Here is a 23,825-nt window from a genome sequence, read left to right as displayed (position 1 = left end):
TTGGACACCTCGAAAAGAAAGATTACTGAATTTGACACTTTTACTTTATGATTGTATCCCACATGGTCGTGAAAGTGATGTAATTATTCTAACCTCTGCTGATCCTTTAATTTGATTCATCTTATCGGGCTCGTTGCCCGGGCCATTTTATTTTATTACACCTCTGACCGGCCGGTATACGTAAAAAAACTGAAATTTTATTGCCATTTGGATATAACTGGTTTCGGTCGCCGTATACAATGTTTGGCGTGTTGTGTATGCTGAATTGTGTACAACTTGCAGAGATCGCATATCTTGGAGATCTTCTCTGCTTTTCGGTATTCATAAACCTCAATAATTTATTGTATCTTTATAAAATGTGTATCATTATAAAATACAGTTTCTTATTAAATGTAAAAATACCATGCTCATTACATAATATACATCTTAACCATATTAACAATACTGCAATCATCATCAGCCGAGGTCGATCCGCTCCACTGCTGAATGAAGGTCTCCTCTAGATCCTTCCACAATTATTAATGTTGCAAGAGTTTTTAGTGCGCTTTGGGTACCTACCTACGTTCCTAAGCGACATGTTTAGCCCATAGCCATTGCATCAGCTCCGCGAGCATCGGTATGTACCTATGTCTGCCTCCTTATCCATTAGTGGCTTTACCCGTTATGCCCAGCATGGATATTTCCATGCCACGTTAACTCACGCTTAATTTTTGATTTTTATCATATTAAGGGTCCGTATTTTACATGCCTACGTTAACACTGGTATTCCAATATGTACCGATAATATCATACTTCTCAGAACACGCTATTCATGCAGATACTGAAAAAGCTTATTTTGACACATTTCGCACAAAAACAAATACATATAATCTATTGCAGCTAATTCTGCAAATAAACGAAAAGCGAAACTGATACTTAGTGGTGCGATAAGAAACAGATTTCTTTGGTTTTCCGATTTTTTGTTTGATTTCATACGATTGGCAGATGATCAAAGATCAACCATCGACAAAATACTACAAGGCCAGAATAAGAATTATATTAAGTAATTTCATTTTCATTAATTACGAGTACCTATGTAAATTGTAAATGAACATCATGATCAAAATACAAGCGGAGAATATTACTAAAGTTATACTTATTATCTCAAATCACTTGTTCCGCGGCCCTGAAAAATCCGAACCAACAAGAAAATATAATTTTAATATGCATATAGATACGTAAAACTGACATATTATAGCACAGTCAGATTTCGGATATTTCTGGTACCTTACACACAGCGCACAGACTGTGCCGCGGTGATTTCGCGTAAGTCTTCAATTCGAGGCATATGGCAAATTGATTCGGTAAACTCGATTCAATTTGCGTTCAATTTGCACGCTTTGAAACAATCTTTTTTATTTAATTATGTTTAAAAGAATCATAAAACGCTTCGGTGAAGTTTATTGATGTGCATGTATACCTTGTAAATGTTTGTTTTGGAATTATATACTGAGTACTAGTCTCCACACAAAGAGTTATATATACGACACGTGAACTAGAAACTCACCGGAAACTTTATCACCAGTTTCTTTCGCATGGATGGAACTTGTCTACAGTCAAGTGGTTTACGATTTGACTCAATTACTAAAATATGTAATAATTATAGCACGAGTTTTGATTGAATTAAGTGCTGTTCTTTTCCATTTGAACTGACACAATATAACAAAAACTTGAAGAAAATTGATTAAATTAAAATAATACATACTAAAGTCATATTTTTTCAATGTTCTAATAATCTTTATTATCTACACCAAAAATGAGAATTTGAAATTAAAATAAAACTAACATACTTGCACAATTATGCATACTTTTTACCCTCATCTTCTTTAAAGAGTATAATATACTGAGGTTTTGAAATCTGTACCTAAAACAGTGAGTTTCAAACGGGGAGGCGCGGGCTAGTGCAAAAGAAGACGAAAAGTTGAAATATAACCACTAAGTTTGCAGTTTGCAAGTGCATAAAACGGCTCACTACAGAATCAATTAGTGGATGAACAAGATAATGAATTTGGATTGACTTCAATTGAAAAAGAAAAATTGATAGAACTATCACGATATTTTATTGAAACAATATTTTCTGAGTGAAACTTTAGTCCGATTTTGTTGAATCGAAGTGAAGAATATACCTAATACGAGTACCTTGTCAAACAAAGCAATGCAAGTGCTGCTGCCGCCATTCGGACCATCATATGTGTGAAACGGGATTTTCTGCATAAGCTGCAATGAAATCCAAATATCGAGTCCGTCTGTAGTAGAATAAGCGGTAGTCGTAGTAGGATAGGGTTTGGGTCGAAATCCCGAAGGCCGGAATCCCGAAGGCCGAAATCCCGAATGCTGAAATCCCGAATGGCCGAAATTCCGAAAGCCGAAATCCCGAATGCCGAAATCCCGAATGGCCGGAATCCCGAAGGCCGAAATCCCGAAAAATAAAAAAAATACAAACAGTAATAATGGCGCAATCTTAACACTTATATTGAATTGCGCAAATTTTATAAGAGACAAAAAAAAACCATTTTTTGTAGAACAAATGGGTTTTGTCTCTCCTGTAAAAATTTGCGCAATCTCAACACTTATCTTGAATTGCGCCAATTTTACAAGAGACAAAAGCCCATTTTTTCACAAAACAATGGTTTATAGTTTTGTCTCTCTTGTAAAATTTGCGCAATTCAAGATAAGTGTTAAGATTGCGCAATTATTGCTGTTTGTATTTTTTTATTTTTTGGGATTTCGGTATTCGGGATTTCAGCGTTCGGGATTTCGGAAAACCGCGATTTCGGCCATTCGGGATTCCAGCATTCGGGAGTTCGTCCGACACCCAAATAAGAGCTACTAGTAGCGCTTTCTTTAACTCCTCAATGACAACACAACTCAGTACAACTTTATGGTAATAAACAAGCACATCCATCGCATTAAAAACAAATTAATATGAATATATAGTGAAACCTTGTTATTACTCCTTCAATTACGTTTTTATTTTCATTTTTTGTATTAATACCTACATTTTTTACCATTTGAAAACGTGTCTGTACTTATTATTTTATAAAATAAAGGGGGGGGAGCGCCAACATTATATATATTTTAAACGGGGCGTAGTAACATACAGTTTGAAAACCACTGCCCTAAAAGGTTAGACGTCAATGGTCTAGTATAAATCTAAGTATAAGTATATTTAACTTTCCATTATAAACTACTGTATAGATAAGGGCCACTCACTATACATACATGATAAATATCAAGCAACTGATAACAAATATATTGATACCAACAGGTTGTTATCCTGTGTGGACGGACACACATTATTAATTATAATGTTGCTAGTCTTGTACAATTAGGTAGGTACATACTTCATCAAACATTAATTTGTATTCATGATTGTGAAAATAAGCATAATCACCTCGATAAGGGGACTATCTCGGCCAACTATTTCTGCCCTGTTATTTTATTATGATTCGATCTCGAGTTTACCATGCCTAAATATAGGAATCGGTTATATTTGAAGTGTTGGGCAACGACTGCCTCACATTGATTGGGCCGCATCCAGAACGGTGTGATTCTGAACACATTGCCCTGTCAAAAGTTGCTCGAGAGCTTCCGAGGTCGTGTCGGTTATTGAATGAAATAGAGCCAAATCTTTAATTATTAATATCAATATTAAATTTGGTATCCTCGTTAAAAAGATACATCTGCACATTTCACCATACACCCACACCCACAACCACATAAATGTATTATATCTCACCGGAATCAAACCCCAGGATGAGAAGCCAGTGCCATACGTACTGGACTATGAGGGCCGCTTCATTCATGTTCCCACCGAGTCGCTAGTAACTCTGCGGTCTTCATAATACCCAACGCAGGTAGTACATACCTACTTATATAAATATATATGTGATAATTCGTGATGTTGTCTATTGTGCGGTTGACATGTGACCCCACAATTAAGGCCGATTCAATTATTTAATTTTTCAAACGTGTTAAATAGGTCAAGTTTATAATTATTTTCATTAGGTACTTTATTAAATAATGCGCCCGCGATGGACGAGTGGCGACGCGTCCATTTATGAAGCCGTGGATCTCGTGTTCAAATCCGCGTTTGGTACATGTTGTTTTTCAACGTGTGTTTGGATCCAGACCATATACCTAGTGCGTAATGCACTCCAACATACATATTACATGCACGAACAAAAGTGAATATTATATAAAATCTGTTCGAAAGTCTATTTACGACATTTAAAAAGTTCAGATACAAATGTGTTTTTTTTTTGTATGCCGCTGCGAATATAAAACATTAACATTGTCCACGGACAGACTGGTCTGGACTATGTTTAATAGATTGAGCAAGTGGCTAACATTAATTTCATATTATAAAAGAAAGCACTTAGGGAAGCAGGAAACACCTTCACCGGCTTAAGAGGATTTAAGACAGTCATTAGTAATTACGCCATTTTATTTCGTTGTAAACTGCATGTTCTCTGCCAGTGTATTGTGGCGTATTGGCTAATCACTGTTTTTCCGAATAATTAATTAAAGAGCGTCTAATTGTTAAGTAACACTTGAACGGTATAAAAAATAACCACCTAATACCCAGCACAACCAATGCGTCAAGTGTAGAATATTTACTGTTTCTGGGTCACAGGGTCACCCTCAAAGGATTCCTTCGAACACGGTAATGGGCAGAAAACCGGATAGTATGGCAACCTTACACAGCCACTACTCATGATAAGTATAATTTATTGTCAAAAGGAATGAACCTAAAATTAGTTTCCAGATTGCTACAATATAGATAGACCATAGACATAGAGGTATCTGCCCATAAACAAATAAACATTGTACAAAAACTGGCCATTTTTGCGGGAAAATTTTCAACTGTTTCATCGGAACTGTGAACTACTTAATTTGATAGTAATGTTTGCAAGGTATAGACGCATGTTAGGATTCACACGAATGTATAATTTGTTTGCGGGCATATGTACCTATATGTAAACTGCATTAGGCTTTACAACAAACCAGATTTTGATGAAAACCCACTTTGACAACGAATTAAACAAGTAACCAATTGCGTTTGTTTTTGCGATCGCACAGTTCACCGTGATTATTTTTGCCATTACAACCCTCGTCCTCCAATAACAATCACCACCCTAAACGGTTCAGTGCGGCTGCTTTCAAATAGATTTGACTGGGCATTCTACGTACGTGGCCGATTCAGTACTATATTAATAATTTTCGAATAATTCTGGATTCTTCCAAGTATGACCACCTTGGTAACCCGATGACCGAAGCCAACAGCAACTATCGTCACAGTGTATGCACATCGAAAACATGGCGACAACATAGATCCGTGAGAGGAAATTCCTCGCAATACGATTCTCAAGAAATACTACTACCGATCCGTTCGGCTGAGACAGAAATTTGATAACACATTTGAACAGAAACAGACAGGGCTTCGCAAATGCGGCCAAACCTTCATAATAGTACTTATAGACATTTTAGTATAGGTCTTAGGACATCATTAACTAACTTCCACTTGGTTATAAATCATAACTTCCTTGCTATTTACCATTTGCGTATTATTCAGAAGGATTTTGGGGTTATCGATTGCACATAAAACTGTGGCGATTTATGTTTCGCATATTGCAATATCATGTTCATAAGGGGGGGTTTCTGAAACGTGCAGTGGGTTCAGAAACTCATTTCATAATATTTTTTTGTTTTTTTTTTCGATTTTCCCAATCATTCATAATAAATACCCAGGGAAAATATATGAGGATACCCCAAAATGAATGGCAAATGGTACCGGGTGTGGTATATTGTCAGGCTAAGGATCTCGAGTGTAAGAATATAGGATAACGCGTGTTAAGCTGTAAGAATATATTATTTTCAATAGTTACGTAATGTTTGTCAGGTAAACGACACAAGCATTCAATATTTTATGGAGTAAGACCTAAACTAAAGTAATAAAGCGAATCCTGTTTCAAAACACTGCCGAATTATGGCATACGCTGTTATTACAAGAGCCAGCCGGCGGAGGGACGCAACGTCTGTTGGTTATGGCGGCGCGCGGTTCAATACTGATTTCAATGTAGCTGATTTTTTGCTATCGCTCCACGTTGTTTGTGGGATTGTATGAACACCGTTGCAGTATCATTGTAATAGTAAAGAATCAAAGATTACAATTTTCTCATTATATGCGTTCTGCGTTTTATCACTCAAGATGGAACCTGACACATCTTTTAACGATGACCATCTTGGCACAAAGAGAAAACCCGAATAACGGGGTATCCGGCTGCTTGCAACGTCAACTAATCTACGAAATAATATTAATGTTCCCACTGTTATTAAAGCACACAGAGGACTTGAATCCATATAAAAATCGTGTCGTTATGTAGTGAATGTGTATTATTAGCTAAACTTTTATTCAACTGCATTAAACTAGAAGAATGAGTTAATTGGACTACGCCCCACATCGTACAATCAGTCACACGAGCACTCACTGCATCGCATGGAAAAAGTTAACAGAATAATTACAATTTCAAGGCGAAATGGGAGTAGTATATAAGTAATTCGTCTGAGAATTCAAATTCTTTGTGATTCCTTGCGTGGGCAATTGTTAAAACTTATAAAGTAATTCATCAGGGAATTGCCCTCATCACCAAGATAAATAATTGCAATTCCCTGATAATAAAAACGAAATGAAATGAGATTAAAAACTCAACATCTTCAGATTTTTGGAAAGACACAAAAGTTAATTACTTACTAGTATTAATACATGATATTTTATTTAGTAAACATTGGTAACAGGATATTGTGACATTTCTCTGGATAGGAGCGTATATTTTCATGATTATAATCATGCATACAAAGGTAAACTGTATGGCACATCGGGGTGGGCCACGACCCTCTCTAATTACCGTACTCATCCTGCTATATCTTTCTCCAATACAATATGAATATCATGCCGATTGCTTGTACACTTCTAACTAGGCACATATTACTAAACCTGCGCATCTATTCTATACACATGACTGCTATTAGCCGCTATTGGCAGCTATAGAGGGTGGTTTTTCATACTTTTGTATCGAAGTATTATAAGTGTTACAATAAGTTAGCCGTCAAAACTGTCTATCAAGACTACTGTTAATACGAGGGTGGGTCAATAAGTCCTTAGAAAAGCCGACAGGTGGCGCGACTAGTACTGTAAGCGGTTTGTTTTCATGCAGCGGCACTACCGATTCAGTATGCTGCGAAGTTTCAATCAGATTGGTCGGGTTGTTGTGTGTTTCTCGTACATTTAAAAAAAAAATTGCTTGTGGAAAATGGAAAAACGGAAAATGGAGAAAATTGAGTTTAGAGCTGTTATTAAACATTTTAATATAAAAGGGTTAACAGCAAAGGAAATAAAAAATGAGTTGGATTTAGTTCACGGCATATCTGCTCCTTCACTTGCAACTATTTATACTGGTTAAATGAATTTAAACGTGGTCGTACATCAACAAAGGATGAACCACGCTCAGGACGTCCTGTAGAGGTGACTACACCAGAAATGATCAATAAAATCCACGATATGGTGTTAAGTGACCGAAGATTAAAATTGAGTGAGATAATTGAGGTTACAGGGATCTCAAAAGGTAGCGTCATTTCTATTTTACATGACAAATTGGGCATGAAAAAAATTTCTGCAAGATGGGTGCCGCGTTTGCTCACAGTCGACAATAAACGCAATAGGGTGGTGGCCTCTAAAGCCCTGTTGTCGCTCATGCAACGCAATCCGGATGAATTTTTTCGTCGCTTTGTGACTGTAGATGAAACATGGATACACCACTATACTCCCGAGACGAAAAAACAGTCAAAGCAGTGGATTGCGAAAGGCGAACCATGTCCAAAGAAGGCGAAAACCGTAAAATCAGCTGGTAAGGTTATGGCTACTGTATTTTGGGATGCACGTGGAATTATTTTCGTTGACTATTTGGAAAAAGGAAAAACAATAACAGGGGATTATTATGCATCTTTATTGGACCAGCTAAAAAACAAAATTGAAGAAAAACGGCCTCATTTAAACAGGAAAAAAATCCTCTTTCATCAGGACAATGCCCGTGTTCACACATGTTTACGATCAATGGCTAAAATTGAAGAATTGAAGTTCGAATTGGTCGACCACCCACCGTATTCGCCAGATTTAGCCCCCAGTGACTTTTTCCTTTTCCCAAACTTAAAAAAATGGCTAAGTGGACAACGTTTTTTTTCAAATGAAGAAGTCATCGATCGGAAAAATGCTTATTTTGAGGACTTTCCGAAAACTTATTTTTCTGACGGTTTAAAAAAAATTGAGAAACGTCTAACCAAGTGTATTGAGCTCCAAGGAGATTATGTTGAGAAATAAAAAAAAATACAAAAATAAAAACTGTTTTAAGGGGGGACATGCTCGTCGAAGGTCAAAATTGAGTTTTTATTGTATTTTCAAACCATGATCCTGGACACTCCTTAAACGTTGTAGATGATCTATTTATATAATTTTGAAGCCTTATTATCCTTTATAGTTATTTTAAACATTTGATGACTGCATGAAGTATTTTTGTTACATAAAATAGTATTCTTTTAAACCTCTCGCTCTAATGTTTTAGAATATAGTCATATTTTGGTACATAACTGTGCAGTGGTGTTAAGATTTTTTACATTTATTAATTTTTAAACGCATTTATAAAACCATTAGCATAATTTATTACGAGATAATTTTTGTAAAATATTCACGATAAAAAATTATATTGATAATCTCTGTGATCCCAAATTTGACAAGAATTAGGCATTTTATTATTCAAAAAATCGGCAAGATTAACACATTTGAAGATAATTCTAAAGATACTTATTATAAGCTATGTCTTTGACCATTCAAGTGTGATAAACATCTTATGAATAATGATTGCTTTATAATAATTATTGACCTAAGAATAAGGTAGTGTTTTTTTGAAATACGCCATTTCTTTTGTCATTCCCCAGTGGTTAAGCTACAACATACTGCCGTAGCCATAAATTGTCAAACTATAATTGAGGTAGGGAGTAAAATGATATTGACGCGCGTGTTTGAATATGTACCGTTTAAAAAAAAATAAAAAATAAATCGGTTAGGTTCATGTTCAAACACGCGCGTTAACATAATTTTACTCCCTACTTTAATTATAGTTTGTCATTTTATGGCTACGCCCGTATGTTGTAGCTTAACCACTAGGGAATGACAAAAGAAATGGCGTATTTCAAAAAAACACTACCTTATTCTTAGGTCAATAATTATTATAAAGCAATCATTATTCATAAGATGTTTATCACACTTGAATGGTCAAAGACATAACTTATAATAAGTATCTTTAGAATCATCTTCAAATGTGTTAATATTGCCGATTTTTTGAATAATAAAATGCCTAATTCTTGTCAAATTTGGGATCACAGAGATTATCAAAATAATTTTTTATCGTGAATATTTTACAAAAATTATCTCGTAATTAATTATACTAATGGTTTTATAAATGCATTTAAAAATTAATAAATGTAAAAAATCTTAACACCACTGCACAGTTATGTACCGAAATATGACTATATTCTAAAACATTAGAGCGAGAGGTTTAAAAGAATACTATTTTATGTAACAAAAATACTTCATGCAGTCATCAAATGTTTAAAATAACTATAAAAGATAATAAGGCTTCAAAATTATATAACTAGATCATCTACAACGTTTAAGGAGTGTCCAGGATCATGGTTTGAAAATACAATAAAAACTCAATTTTGACCTTCGACGAGCATGTCCCCCCTTAATGCTTTTTTCTAAGGAATTATTGACCCACCCTCGTACATAGCACTTATTGTAACAATTACAACTAACTTATTGTAATTTTTACAATAAGTTATAATACTTCGTCGATACAAAAATATTAAAAACTACCCTCGATATCTGCCGATAGTGCCCAATCAGTAGTATTGTGAATAGAATAGATGCGCTGGTCCCAATTAGCTACAAAGATGTGACACTAATATAAACCCTTGTCCCTCAAATGTGATAAAATTCATTAACTACTAGAGTTTTGCGTCATGCTTGTTACAATTAATAGAGATTATGAGTAGCGGTATATCTAGTGACTTGCGTGTTTACGGATCCCATTACACCGGCCGTTTCCACTGCGAAGGAAACCGAAATGGACAATTTTTGCGTTTAATCCGGGAATATTAGTGTTGTTGGATTCCGTTGCATTGGTATTCCTATATGAAGACCGAGATTTTGAAACACTGCTACATAAAATCAGATTAACATTCAATCTAAATTTTGCACAAATGCGACGTTATTTTTTTAATATTCATAATATTTACCCAAAAACACTAGAAATCACTATTGATTGATAATTTAGTACAGGGGTGGGCAAACTGCGGCCCGCGGGCCGCATGTGGCCCGCCGGGTATTTTTTTGCGGCCCGCCATCATTAATTGTACTTCTTATTTCGAACAACTTTTTTATATATTTTTTTAAAAATATTGACAATAGATTAAAATTTAAAGAATTTGTTGTTTCGTAAATGTATTATCTCAGTACGTCTTCCGTGCGTCTTGTCTCATACTATGTAACCACTATTTTCTACCTTGAACATCGTGACACATTTAAATACTTTTAATTCCGCGTTGTAAAGAAAAAAAAATATATGCCCATGATATGGTAAAAAGTTTGAATGGATTTCAATTAAAACTCAAGTAATTCATTCGACAAATATCAAATAACAACGTGGACCACTTTCCAACTTTGAAGATGCTGAATGTAATATCAGAATATAAATTTGACGAATATGGTAAAATTATTAAAGCTCGGAATGACGATTTTTCACAAAGATTAGGTGACTTCCAAAAAATTGAGACAAGTTTAGCAATAGATATTGGTAGTGTACCGACAGAGCTACAGCTTGAGATTATTGATCTGCAGTGTGCAATGAAATGTCATTGGCAGTGTGACACTGATTTAAGAGAATTGCCGTGCCGAATTCACGTCGTGAAGAAATCTCCAAATTTTACAATACCCTTAATTCAGACAAATTCGACCAACTTAAAGATTATGCAAGAAAAATGTTCGTTATTTTTGGATCAACCTATATTTGTGAACAAACATTTTCGATCATGAACCTCAATAAAAATTCTTTACGATCAAATATCTCCGATGCCCATTTACAAGCAGTTTTGAGACTATCTACTACAAAATTAACACCTGAATTTAAAAAAAAATGTTAAAAAAATGTACTTACAACAGTTTCATTCTTCTCATTATTTTTTTTGTAATGTTTATTTTTCGTGATAATAAATAGTGTATATCTAAAAATGGTATTTTACTTGCGGCCCGCCGCTCATTTTGAATTCTCGAATTTGGCCCTACATCCAAAAAGGTTTGCCCCCCCCTGATTTAGTAGATACATAGGCAGTTTCATAAGTATCCACATTACTTCTGATCCGGTGATAATAAATTATGAGATGAAAGGTATTTTTCCGAAAATTTATTTTTATAACCGGCCGTTATCTATAATGTAATGTGGGTATAATCGACCGTTTCGAAGATGGGTTTATGGCCCGAAACAACAGTCAAAGTAAATGGCTCAGATAAAGTAGAATCAACAAAAATAACTTTGTTTCAAAACCATTATAATGAAGACCTAATCTAAGAAGAGCCAATTCGATTATTATAGAATCTAATATTATACCTACACGTATTTTTTTCTAAATTATTATCCAAAAGAAGATTCATGAAATCTGATGTTATCTTTGGAGTGAATTATGAGAATGTCTGGTCATTTTCCCTTTCGCATAAGAGCTACAATTAAATCATTTCGACAACAGAATAACAATTAAAAAAGTAAAAGTATGAATACATAAATAAATGATGAATAACAAACAACCAGGCAGAGTATTCACAAAAAATATAATTCATAATTAATACTGCGGTGCGTCGGCGCTGGTGCAGATAAATGTGACGACACCAATGACCAAATTGATCGTGTGTGCACTTCCCATTCTGTACGTAGGTAGTACCTACTCATCATCAGTCACTTCACAACCCAGTCATCATCATCATCATCAAAGAACATCAGCGTCAAGTTATTACAACAATGAACGATTGGGCAAATTTACGTTCAAAATGTACAACACTCGAAAAAACATCTCCGACACGAGGGAAATGACATAAAAACAAGACCGTAGAAAACGGTGGGAATAATAATATATTTGTATACTTACATAATAATTATGTTTGTCTGATACTAAAGTAACTAATGAATTGAGATTAAAAATACCGTTCGTATTGTGATGTATTCAAAGATGTTATGCAAATCAATAATAATTATTCTAGATGAAGCTACAACGCCCTCAGTCGACGCCAACTTGTAATTGTCATACTATACATAGCGACATTTTCACGTGAGAAAAACTGTTAGAAACAGTAGAGAATTTAAATAATTTAAAAATGAAAATGCGTTATTGGAATAATGGATTAAATTATTACTCTTTTCGGTCCGCGGAACTTATCGCCCTCCGCATAGTGGGGGGAGGGGTATGTTAATAGATTTTTACGAGGAACGGTTGTTAACCATTTTGTCACATGGCACTGGATCAAACACAGATTGCAAACATATATTTTTTGTAAACCCGCAGAATGGAACTCGCGACAGACAGTTTCATAAACGGCCACTCTTATCAACTCAGCTACCGTGGGTGCAATAATTGTTTAAATACCTTCACAATAAAGTAGACATTTTATCTCTCAAGACTCTCAAGCGATAGTGAATTGTCATTTAATCAAATGAACCGTGAAGTAGTAGTGGCCAAAATAAAATCATTGATATTTTTTGCACACGAGTCTGGTTGGGTCCACGATTACTGTACGTTCTCATTTTAATTCGAAATGACATTTCACTATATGGGGGATGAGTTCCAGTATAATTTGAGCCACACAGCCAGTGGCGCACCCAGGGGGGGGGGCAAGGGGCCCTGGCACCCCCCAAAAATGAAAATTATCAGAATGATTTCAAACATTGAAATTGAAAGCCAATAAACTATACCTTTGGGCTTATATAAATATAATAAAAACACGCCAAAAAAAATGATTTTTAATAATTCTCCAGCACCCTTTTTAGAAAAATTTCATAGATTTTAATTTCTAACACAAAAATTTCGAAAGACTAATGTCAGGTTTTTTTAGAAACCCAATCCCTAAAACTGTCAAAAAATTCTCGGTGTCCACCCGAATTCCGGAGTGGTATAGGTCATGGCCGGGGGGGCTGATAGGGCTCTAGCCTGGGGGCCCGGCGTGTCGGGTTGACCAGATAAGTGAGATAAACACACATCATAAATTAGCTTTAATAGTAAAAAAAGTCGCCTGCGGTGCTATTATACTTCATGGCCATGAACATTTTAAATTATATAATTGCGCAATATATTTTCTGATTATTATGTGTCAATACTGGACATCTCCATTATTAAAGTAGATGTATTAAAAATCGCCAATAATTCACTGTATAAGTAGATACCCTTAATTTTAACTAAAACACAATTTGAAAAACGTTAATGTAGTGTTTCACACTGCCTTTAATCTTGGCGGTAGGTAGGGGGCCCGCCAAATATCCTAGCCTGAGGGCCCGTTTCAGGATGTGGGGACCATGGTGCAGGTACACCGAGGGCAATAGACAAAAGACCGATAAACGAGAAATTAGGCTGTGTCGAAGAAAAAGAGCCTATAGGACTAATTTACATTCTCCTCCTTGCCCCCCCCCCCCCCCCACAATATTAAATCCTGGGTGCGCCACTGCACACAGCAATGGTAATGTATACTGGATGGGCCTCTCTTTACCCGTTAAAAGAATAGTTGTAATTTTGAACATTTAAAAAAGTTGATGATTACAGTACAGTATCAGCCTATGAAAAAAGGAGAAATTAATATGTTCCAAAGATATACGTTGTTTTTTCATACAGTTTTTCATTTCCGATCGGAATGTGCATGATCGAATATGGTGATCAGAGGCGCGCCCACATCTCGATTTCGTTCAAAACGAGTTTCCACGAGCGCCGCGTTTTTTGTAGAGGCAATTAAAATTACATCAGCGCTTATTCAAGGTATATTTTTATACCATTTTAGATTTGAAAAAATTAAAATATGGCACAGTTAAAATAATGATGTTTGTTGACCTGAGAAGAATTTATCTAACAATATAAAATAAATAATACACAAAAAAAACACGCAGCCTTGACGCCGAATCCCATGGTCAGATTTTTCATTATCTATTAAATAACACTCGTATTAGTCTTATTGTGACTAATTTGACAAATAATTATTTAAAACAAAAACGCAAATAAATCCGACACGGAAGGAAGCGAGATTATTTTTACTACGCTCAATTCTATTCAATGCCTAGGTAACTAGTTAAAGAAGGCTCGTCATTCGATCAAACGTAATAATATTACTATGTATCTAATATCTATGAATTCACTTACTCTTCACTCAACAAAACATTGTAAAAGTCACCGATCCGTGCGTAAAGGGGGGCACTCGGCCACACTGTATCCATAATAGCAAATTAACGCTCGTACGATACCTGAAACATTAACAAAATATTTATTAGATATATTATATTAAACTGGTAGAAAATAAACGGTAACAAAAAGGGACAATTAATAATTGCGATCAAGGACCAAGTAACAATCAAACATATTATTAATAATTACCATTAAAATACATGTATAATTATGAAAAAGAAACTCCAAAACATTTGTGTCAATCATTGTTCACAAAATTATGCTACACATAAGAGTACAAAAATATCAGCAGACAAAATGTGGGATTTCCTTGAACTCTTCTTTTTGTGACCATATTATGAATTATTAGGATATTGACTGATTTATGTTTTTACGAGAAAAACAACATGTGTATTTTCCAGAGCCAGGATTCGAACCTGGGATGCACATTATAAGCCGACGCGTAAGCCGCACGGCCATCGTGACTGTAAACAATTATCATATCATCTGGAAACCGGAATTTTATATAAAAATATTTTTTTAACATTGTATTGACGAGAACAAAGCGAGACCATATGGAAGAATAACGTATTGTTTTGCGACTAACAAATCATACACATAAAACATAGTGTCGATAGCTACGAAATGTGATTACTGACGATCACTTCAATGGAACATTTTTAACCATGTTTGATCCTAAGATCATATTATAGGCCTCCACAGAGTTAACATTGTATGAACAGATATATTGCAGTTACAAGAAAAATGTATGACAGCCACTTGTTCAACCAATTAGGTCCATACTCTGGGTCCAAATACACATTGAAGAAAATAACATGTAGTTTTTGCCAGACCCGGGACCCACGTCATTATATGCTGACACGTTACCCACTCAGCCTTCGTACGCGTAACATTAATAACAGTGTTAAAATGATTTTCATGTACGGTGTCGTAAACATCTAAATTGAACCCCATATCCAAGACATGTCGGTTGCAAGCTAGATCTAGCTAGACTAGATGGTGCCTAATCAAAATGATAGATTTGTCAAGAATCCAGCCGTGTTAGCAACGCTGCTCCGTAGTTGATGGAATGAATCAATAATTGCAATACATAAAATACATATATTTACTTGTGTCTCGAAGACATAATATGATCGCAAAGGTAACGTAACGTTGACGTAAAACCGGGTTGGTGTTTTTACTATCGACAGGAGAAAAATCGCATGGTTAGGACCTCATTTTCCACAATGAAACATATTGAGGTAATAGACGAGCATTTTGAAAAAAAAAATACTGAATTTTCAATAACCTTTAGAAAGTGAAATCAATTTGACTAAATTTAGCAATTTCCAAACTGGGAGGCGTGGAGTGTTGCGAAGGGAGGCGCGAAACGTTTCATACAATTAATGTAGCCACAGGTTTGAGTTTGCAAATGCTTATTTTATAAAACGGCCGCTGGATATAAACTACATAAAAGAGTCCTATAAAAGGTTGTTTGCAAACCTGCCTGAAAATATGGAGACTAATTTTATAATACCTCACTTCTATAGTATATTGTGAAGCGTGCTGCTGGCTACCTCGTGAAAAAATGAAATAAAAGGGTCCAATCATAATGTTGAAATTTGAGCTAAATTTGTTGAGGAACGATAATTTTGTTGTTAAACTTGTCTATTTGGTTGAAATTTAAAAAAAATGAGTGACATGACAAGGACCACTAATGCATTCACTGATTTAAAAAGACGAAGTTAAGGCATTCATAAAATATTTTGAAATCAAATTTACAAAAAAAAATAAGTTCGCCATGTTTCCACTTTTAGATGATTTGTGCGCCAGATACATTGAAGCAAACAAAAATCTATTTACTGAGTTCTTGGTTACTTTGCTAATGCACTTTTCACGTTATTTTATTAATAGTAAAAAAAGTCGGCTGCGGCGCTGCTTTGCGTCGAGGCTATTAAATATTTTAAATATGTGGTTATGCGTTGCAATTTGATGATACCTATATGATGATTGATATAGGTATTTAAATGATAATTTTTGATATATGATGATATTTAAAAAGGTGTCTGTATTATTTAATGAAATGAAGGGGGGGAGGCGCCAAGATTAGATATTTTTTAAAGGGAGGCGTAGTAAAATAAAGTTTGGAAACCACTGGACTAAAGTAAGAAAGCAGTGGTACCTATAGATAAACAACATTCGCATAAGAAACGCCACTAACGAGACTAAATTATTAATTATATAACTTTTATTTTAATAGAATAGTGCGCGGGAAAAGTGCAATGAAAGTATTGAATAATGTTAACTTTTTACTTTTATGTATTTCAAAATAACAGACTTCTCCCAAAAAGGTCAGGTCACACTGGTGAATGAGTGACAGGCTAATCTTGTGGATATTGTATTACTGAGCAGTTGTTAATTGAAATAAGCTGCCGACTCACTTTGATAATCGAAATGAGCTCTCATATCAATTCATCTGACTGACAGCTGCAAGGTGCATCGTCAATCATCTGACCGAGATTGCCGGCAGAGATATTGATGGCCCCTTTGTTATTGAATGTTATTTTTCTCATTTTATACTTGTCTACTCGATATTAAACTGTGTTTACTGTGACAGATAATCGAATCCTACAACTATAACTGAAACAATGTTTTTTTATTATGTACTCAAATGAAAACTAGTGAAACATAGGTATAACTTATAGGCAGTTTTATTACAACAGTATGCGAATATTGCATGTCCGGCAACTCTTTTAACTACATACATAAAATCTATTTATATTAAATTACATTACCAAACACTTAAAAATAAACAAAAACAATCTACTTAATTGCCCTTATAATGAAGAAAAATTAATCCCAAGGTCAAGACATATAAAGCCACGCATAGTCAGAATAGAAAACATACAAATTTATTAAAAACCACTGATGAACTAAAGCATTTCATTTAAAACATTTCCACCGTGTGTATTGGAGGAATAGTGAGTTTCATTTTTGATAAAAAAACAAAATTGATAATATGGCTTTTTTTAGGATGCTGTTTTTGAGGTTCAACCAAATTCTGTATCTACTTTGTTTTCGGTTTTATAGGTATTGGTATAATACCTATAAGGTTCACAAAAGTACGGTGTTTCAAAAGGCATCAGCACCTTATGTCGATTTTAAGTGCGCAACTTTATTTATAATAATACATATGCCTAAGACTTTTGTGTGTATTCTTACGCCAACATTGCCCCAAAATTTTCCCGTGTACCACATTAAAGGGTAATTTATCAATGTTCCACAAATCCTGACCCTGGTCATCTAAAGTTTATTAATTCTTATGTAATACTCTTATATAAGGCGGCTCTCGTGGTGCAGTGGGTAAGGCGCTCGCCTTCCACCCGAGAGTTCCTGGGTTCGATTCCTGGTCATGACAAAAACATTTATGTGTTTTTCTCAAAAGCCTGGGTGTTTGTGATTGTTCAAAATTACTAACAACCACCTTGTACGAAAAAGCAAGGACATGGTTATTAATAATTCTAAAAAAAAAAAAAATATACTCTTATATAATGAAACCGATGTACATTTAAGGCCATGCATTAGTTGAGGCACGGTCTAAAAAGATCGTTGCTAGGCGATGCGCGGACTGCGGGTCGCGGGTGCAAATGACACCTGTCAAACGAAATATTATTTTTCATAGAAATCCAACATACGTTCATTTTATGTTCAGTTTATTGTTCTATTAGTAACAATAATAATATATTCATTGACATGTTTTCTTTTTAAAGTAAATGGGTAACGTTTTTAGTCATCTTTACACGATTTTAGAATTAATTGACCCGTCGCCATCACGCAGCAAAGTGACGTGCTTCTGGCTCGAGATTCTCTCAGTGAATGGCAGCGAGTCCAAAATTTCGTCGCGCCTACAGTTGGAAATTATTTGGCGTTTCACTGATGCGTCACCTTAATACTCAAGCGTCTTGAACAGGGAACTCAGAAATAATGGAAACTGAAATACACAACGGGTAAGGCGATAGCAGGTAACCGACTCGAGTAGGGAAGAATCCGGGTTAAACTTACACACGTGTTAAGAATACGTTTTACGTCGAATACTAAAAACTGCTTTCGGTTTATGCATTTATGCTCATTTAATGTTGGTGTATTACACACACTATTGCACGTGCATAATGCGTGCTTCATTTTCGTAGGACACTCACACATTCAAAAGCCTGCTTCACCATGCGGCGTATTGAATATTGCCTATCGGTATTCTATTTATTATCTGTTCTGTGGTCTTGAACTAAAATCCCATTCAATATCATCTCAGTACGTGACACAATACACGTAGGCACGTGTCATACAAATTAGTTAATATTTCCTTCAAAATGAATTGCTTAGGTACATATAGCTTTCATTTCCACCAAGGTGAACCTCGTTTTGGGGACATTTTTGTGAATCCTAAATTAATAATTAAGTAGAAAACCCCTAACTCTGTTATTAAATTACGTACCTACGTGGAATTATAATTAATAAGTATAATATAAAATAATTTAATCGAATTATTATGTATGTTTCTCTGTAGAGACAAAATAATTGATTAGGGCGTCACGTCCGTCCCTGGAGTGGCGAATCGTGACAACATGACATGTCAAGTTTTCACAAATAAAAGTCAAACAATAAACATCATTTTATGGCTCGGCACGCGCCGCCTGTGATTTGCGACGACGGGGATTTGAGATGAAACGAAACACTATGAATTCGCGATTTTTATAGCTCGGGGGTTCCATGAAATTTAAATCCAGGATAATCGTTGTATATCGATACAATATAATACAAAAAAAACATGAACATACATTATTTATACCTAACATAAACACTACATATAACATGTATTCACAATATGAAACAGGTACATCTTTATGAATATGTACAGCGCCCGAAAACTTCACAGTAATAACAATCCCTTGGCGAGTGAAAATCTCCATGTTATAAGTAAGTCACTCGTAGTTAAATAATGTGTAAATAAATGGTGTATGTATTCCCCATATTATTTTAGCTGTTGCCATGGTCTGGCGCACTTCCACGGATGGGATGTGACTTCTTGTAGGTAGCTGGTAGACAGTAAACTTAATAATGTACGTTGGCGGTAATTTGTTTCGCGTTTACATTGAGGTAAATGCGCCGCCTTAACAGATATTCTTATTAAAATACCTTTTAGATTTAGACTATTACGCGGGTCCTAAAAAAATGCACCTTGGGTAAATTTAATATGAAAAGGTAGTATTTTTTCGAGGGTTGTTTACATGACATGTGACTAAATCTGGACAAATTGAATGATGTAAGTCAGACTTGCAAATAATTGGGTGGTACCAAGGACTGAACGAAAACGATATATAAGTGCGAGTGAGAAAGTATTCGGCACCCTTATAATCTCTGCGACACGGGCTAGAGTAAGATAAAAGGTTTACAGATGTGAAGAAGATTTTGTTGTCAGCGTAGCCGCCAAATCTTAGTTTTTTGCTTAACTAAGCGTCGATAACCTGCGAGCGCGTGTTGCTAAAATTTATATTTTTTGTGTTAACATAAAGTCAGTGGTAAATATTTTTAGTTAATTAAGTAGAAAAGATGGTTCTGTGTGCTGTATTAAAATGTGGTAGCCGTACTGATAAGCAAGAAGATGGTATTACGTTTCATAGGTAAGTTGATACATGTTCGTGATAATTTATTTGTATATTATTATATATTTTAATATCAAGTGACCGTGCTTCTTTAAAATAACTTAAATTATGGATATTTTTACCTAATGGCTGCATTTTGACCGCTTAAAAATACTATATAACGTAAAAAAAAAATTGAAAAATGTATTTTAATTCTGACCACTTTGGGCGAGCACTAGCGAAATGGTATATGGTCTCGAACATTTGTATAAGAAATGCGTTCGCTCGCCCACAAACCAAACGCACGGCACGCAGCTTCATTTAGCCATGCAATGGGTGGCGTCTAGATGTATCTATAGTCTAAGGGTGGTACCATGCATTAATTATAGACCAACTGATGTCAAATAATATATTTTTTAAACCAGCACATTAACAACATATTACTTAATTCAGAACTTTCCCAAAGAAAATTAATTATTTAACATATTTGCCCGTTTACATTTTCTAAAATAAAAATATAAATCAATTTATAATTAAAGGTCACTGGCATTACGATATTCTATAAATTGCATCTGGATAGGTACCTACCTACATACTCATTAAACATTATAGTATTTAGTGAAAATGATGCGTCATTGAAACACCGCGTTTGTTTTATTATAGGGACAGATGTGCCAAACAATTTTTCACGCCTCATCCATCCCTCTAAACAAGGTTAATGTAATATATTAATTACTTTGCGAAGGTGCGGTTCGAAGTTCGTATGGCCAACATGAATGCGTCGCTTAACCAAACAAGACCAAACTACATAATAAAGATCCCGTCGAATAGTGGTAGCGAACCTATGGCACACGAAATAGTTTAGCATGGCACGCGAATGTTTTATTTTGAAGAGAAAAAAACCTATAATAATAATAAACGAGAGCCAGCTGGCGCAGCTAGTAATAATAAATGATAAATTGCATTGTATAAAAAATAGCAGGCAAATACTATTCAAGAATAAGCATTACTTTTAATATAAATATATGTTTGCATAGGTCGGATTTTAGGCGTTATGCGTTCCATATAATATTATTAACGTACTAACCTCATCAGGCGGCGGGGGACGCCGCGTTTGATCGATATACAATGCTTGAGACCACTGTAGCGAGAGAATGCTTAATCTAAACGGAGCAATTTTGGTATCAATTTACGCGCAAAGAACCAAATAAAGTAGTAAGTGATACAGTAACAAACAATTTCATTTCTACCCACAAAAATGGCTGTACCAAAATGAAACAAAAATTTGATGGACCTTGTTAACATAATTCTGTAATACAGATATACGTGTGCTATATGAGTGATATCTAAAATATCATCATTTTTAATATAATTATTAAAAACCACCTTTTTCTCCACGAAAACTGCTGGACACGCCAGACAGTCGAAAAATAATATTTGGGAAATTTTGGCACGCACACGTAAAAAGGTTCGCTACCCCTGCGGTAGAGTAACGATTGGCCGGCTTTAACGATTGTCAGATTCCTGTGGCGGGCACCAGAGTGAAAGTTCAGAGTGCGAACCGTGGTAGGGCACATTCAAGACAAAATATAATGAAATATATGAAAATATCCCTTTTGGCGTGACAACCTCGATATTAAGATTGGTCTGTTCGGATTTAATCGAGGGCCAAAATCCGAATTATGACAGGCAAACCAAAGCAATGCCATCAGAATCATGTGTCCATAAGACACACCCTTGTTAATGTACGTGTGGCGTGACAATCTAATATCGCACCCTTAAAATGACGCGTCGCCCGTTATGTTCCATTAGCCTAATTAAGCGACGCCGCAATTCAATGCAAACAACGTCCAAATTACAATCATTCCGTTGCACTAAGTATGTCATAGCGCAATAACAAAGGGTCCAGTTCCATGCATGCAACCGTAGCATTCACGGTATTTATAATAATTAACAATCCATATCGACCTGGAATTATTCACATGTGCATCGAATGATTGATAATGACGATCAAGATTAAAAAACTGAAGCCTAAGTGAGACCTTGTCAGATGATTTCGATAACTGTTATCATTACACAAATACCAGGCGTTCTTGAGATAACGAAATAACGGCACCGTACCTTCGTATACAGCCGTGGTCTCCAAACTCAATAAGTATGGGAACACTTTAGGGATAGTCAAATTATTCGCTATTGAGTAGTATTAGTGCTCGGCCGTAGTGGTCTGGCGGGCGCGGCGCGGCGGCGTCTTGCGAAACTCAAACATATAACCGTGTGTATTATTTTCCAAAAAAGATTCTGTCTACGAACATTTCACACACGGTTATACGTTTGAGTTTCTTACGCTTTCACTACGGCTGAGCACTTATATACAGCATGTAGTCATGTACTGGATACATTACGTACCTATCCCAATCGTAAAATAAATTAGAACATTTGATTTCAAATAAAACACGTACAATTAAAAAAAAACACTACTTAATTACTGAGGGGTCATGGAGATTTTTGAAGCGTTAAGTGGTGCTTGCCAGAAATAAGTTTGGGAAACACTGGTCTACACTCTACATGTAAATGTCGGAAGTAAGTAAAATAATCAAGCATTGGAAACATGGTTTCACTTTAGCGATAAAGTTAAGTAGTATGTATTTCAATTAGAACAGTGTTCCCCGAAGTGTGGTACGCGTACCCCCTGGGGTACGGGAAGAGTTTGGTGGGGGTACGCGCTGCACCGGGATTTGGCTGCACCTGGTACAACAAGCATTAATACGATATCAATACTGCCCTCATAAGGAAAAAAGGCAGCTTTTCGACAAAAATCACAAATTGAGTTAGTGTACAGATAATGCTCTACGTGAAATTCTGAACCATTAGACATAAAGTCAAAAGCGATATAAAATTTATTTCAGTGTAAAAGGTTTATTGAATGCGGAAGAAGAGCAATTGTTGGAATTAGCTTCAGACGGATTCTTGAAAAATAAATATAAGGAGTAACATCATTTTGGTTACAAATGCAACATATATGTGTATCCTTTTCCAAATTCATATACATGTGAAGTTGCATTTTCAGAATTTGGATACATTAAGTCAAAAAAAGGAACAGGTTTTTGGATGTGGAACCGCATCTCAGATTAAAATTAACATCGGGAAGGAAACCAAATTATGATGATCTGTCTCAACATGAACAATTTCATCCTTCTCATTGATTATAAATAATTTATGTTATTCATAATATAACTTTTATTTATATTTTACTAGCTGACCCGGCAAACGTTGTTCTGCCATATAAATTATTTCTAGTGAATATTTTGGTTGTTAAATAAAAAATAACGAATGTATTGTAAGTGTGTGGGGATGGGATATATGACAGAAAGAGGAATAGAGCGCTGTAGACGATGACTGCCGATAAAAACAAAAAAACATCAACCATTCATTTTCTCAATTCAAAATGAGTAATGATGTTCATAATGAATGAATTACCTGTGACAGGATCTCGTTGTTTAATGTTTATGCAATATCCGTCTTGTCCCTTCCAGAAAATTAGCGGATATTGGAGAGCGTCGTATGAACGGTGTGTGTCAGCGATGAACTCCAGATTATTGTTTCTTCTTCGAATCACGATTTCTC

General features: G+C 35.3%; 1 protein-coding gene and 1 long non-coding RNA gene across 3 annotated transcripts in view; one reads left to right on the top strand and one right to left on the bottom strand.

Annotated features, from left to right (window-relative positions):
* LOC147067397 (uncharacterized) overlaps positions 1-23,825 on the bottom strand; it is a 141,135-nt gene that overhangs the window by 82,175 nt on the left and 35,135 nt on the right. The gene's annotated exons all lie outside the window — the stretch shown is intronic.
* Positions 5,758-12,302, top strand: LOC147067398 (uncharacterized). The gene is made up of 3 exons (XR_015071509.1): positions 5,758-7,184; positions 9,885-10,429; positions 11,469-12,302. It is a non-coding gene; the product is annotated as an uncharacterized LOC147067398 (long non-coding RNA).

The sequence above is a fragment of the Rhyacophila brunnea genome, unplaced genomic scaffold (genome assembly GCF_057557595.1).
Source record: "Rhyacophila brunnea isolate RB1 unplaced genomic scaffold, BYU_Rbru_1.0 scaffold_4, whole genome shotgun sequence".
Classification (NCBI taxonomy): Eukaryota; Metazoa; Arthropoda; class Insecta; order Trichoptera; family Rhyacophilidae; genus Rhyacophila; species Rhyacophila brunnea.
The sequence above is the reverse complement of the archived record's forward strand: the minus strand, read 5'-3'. Positions and strand labels throughout refer to the sequence as shown.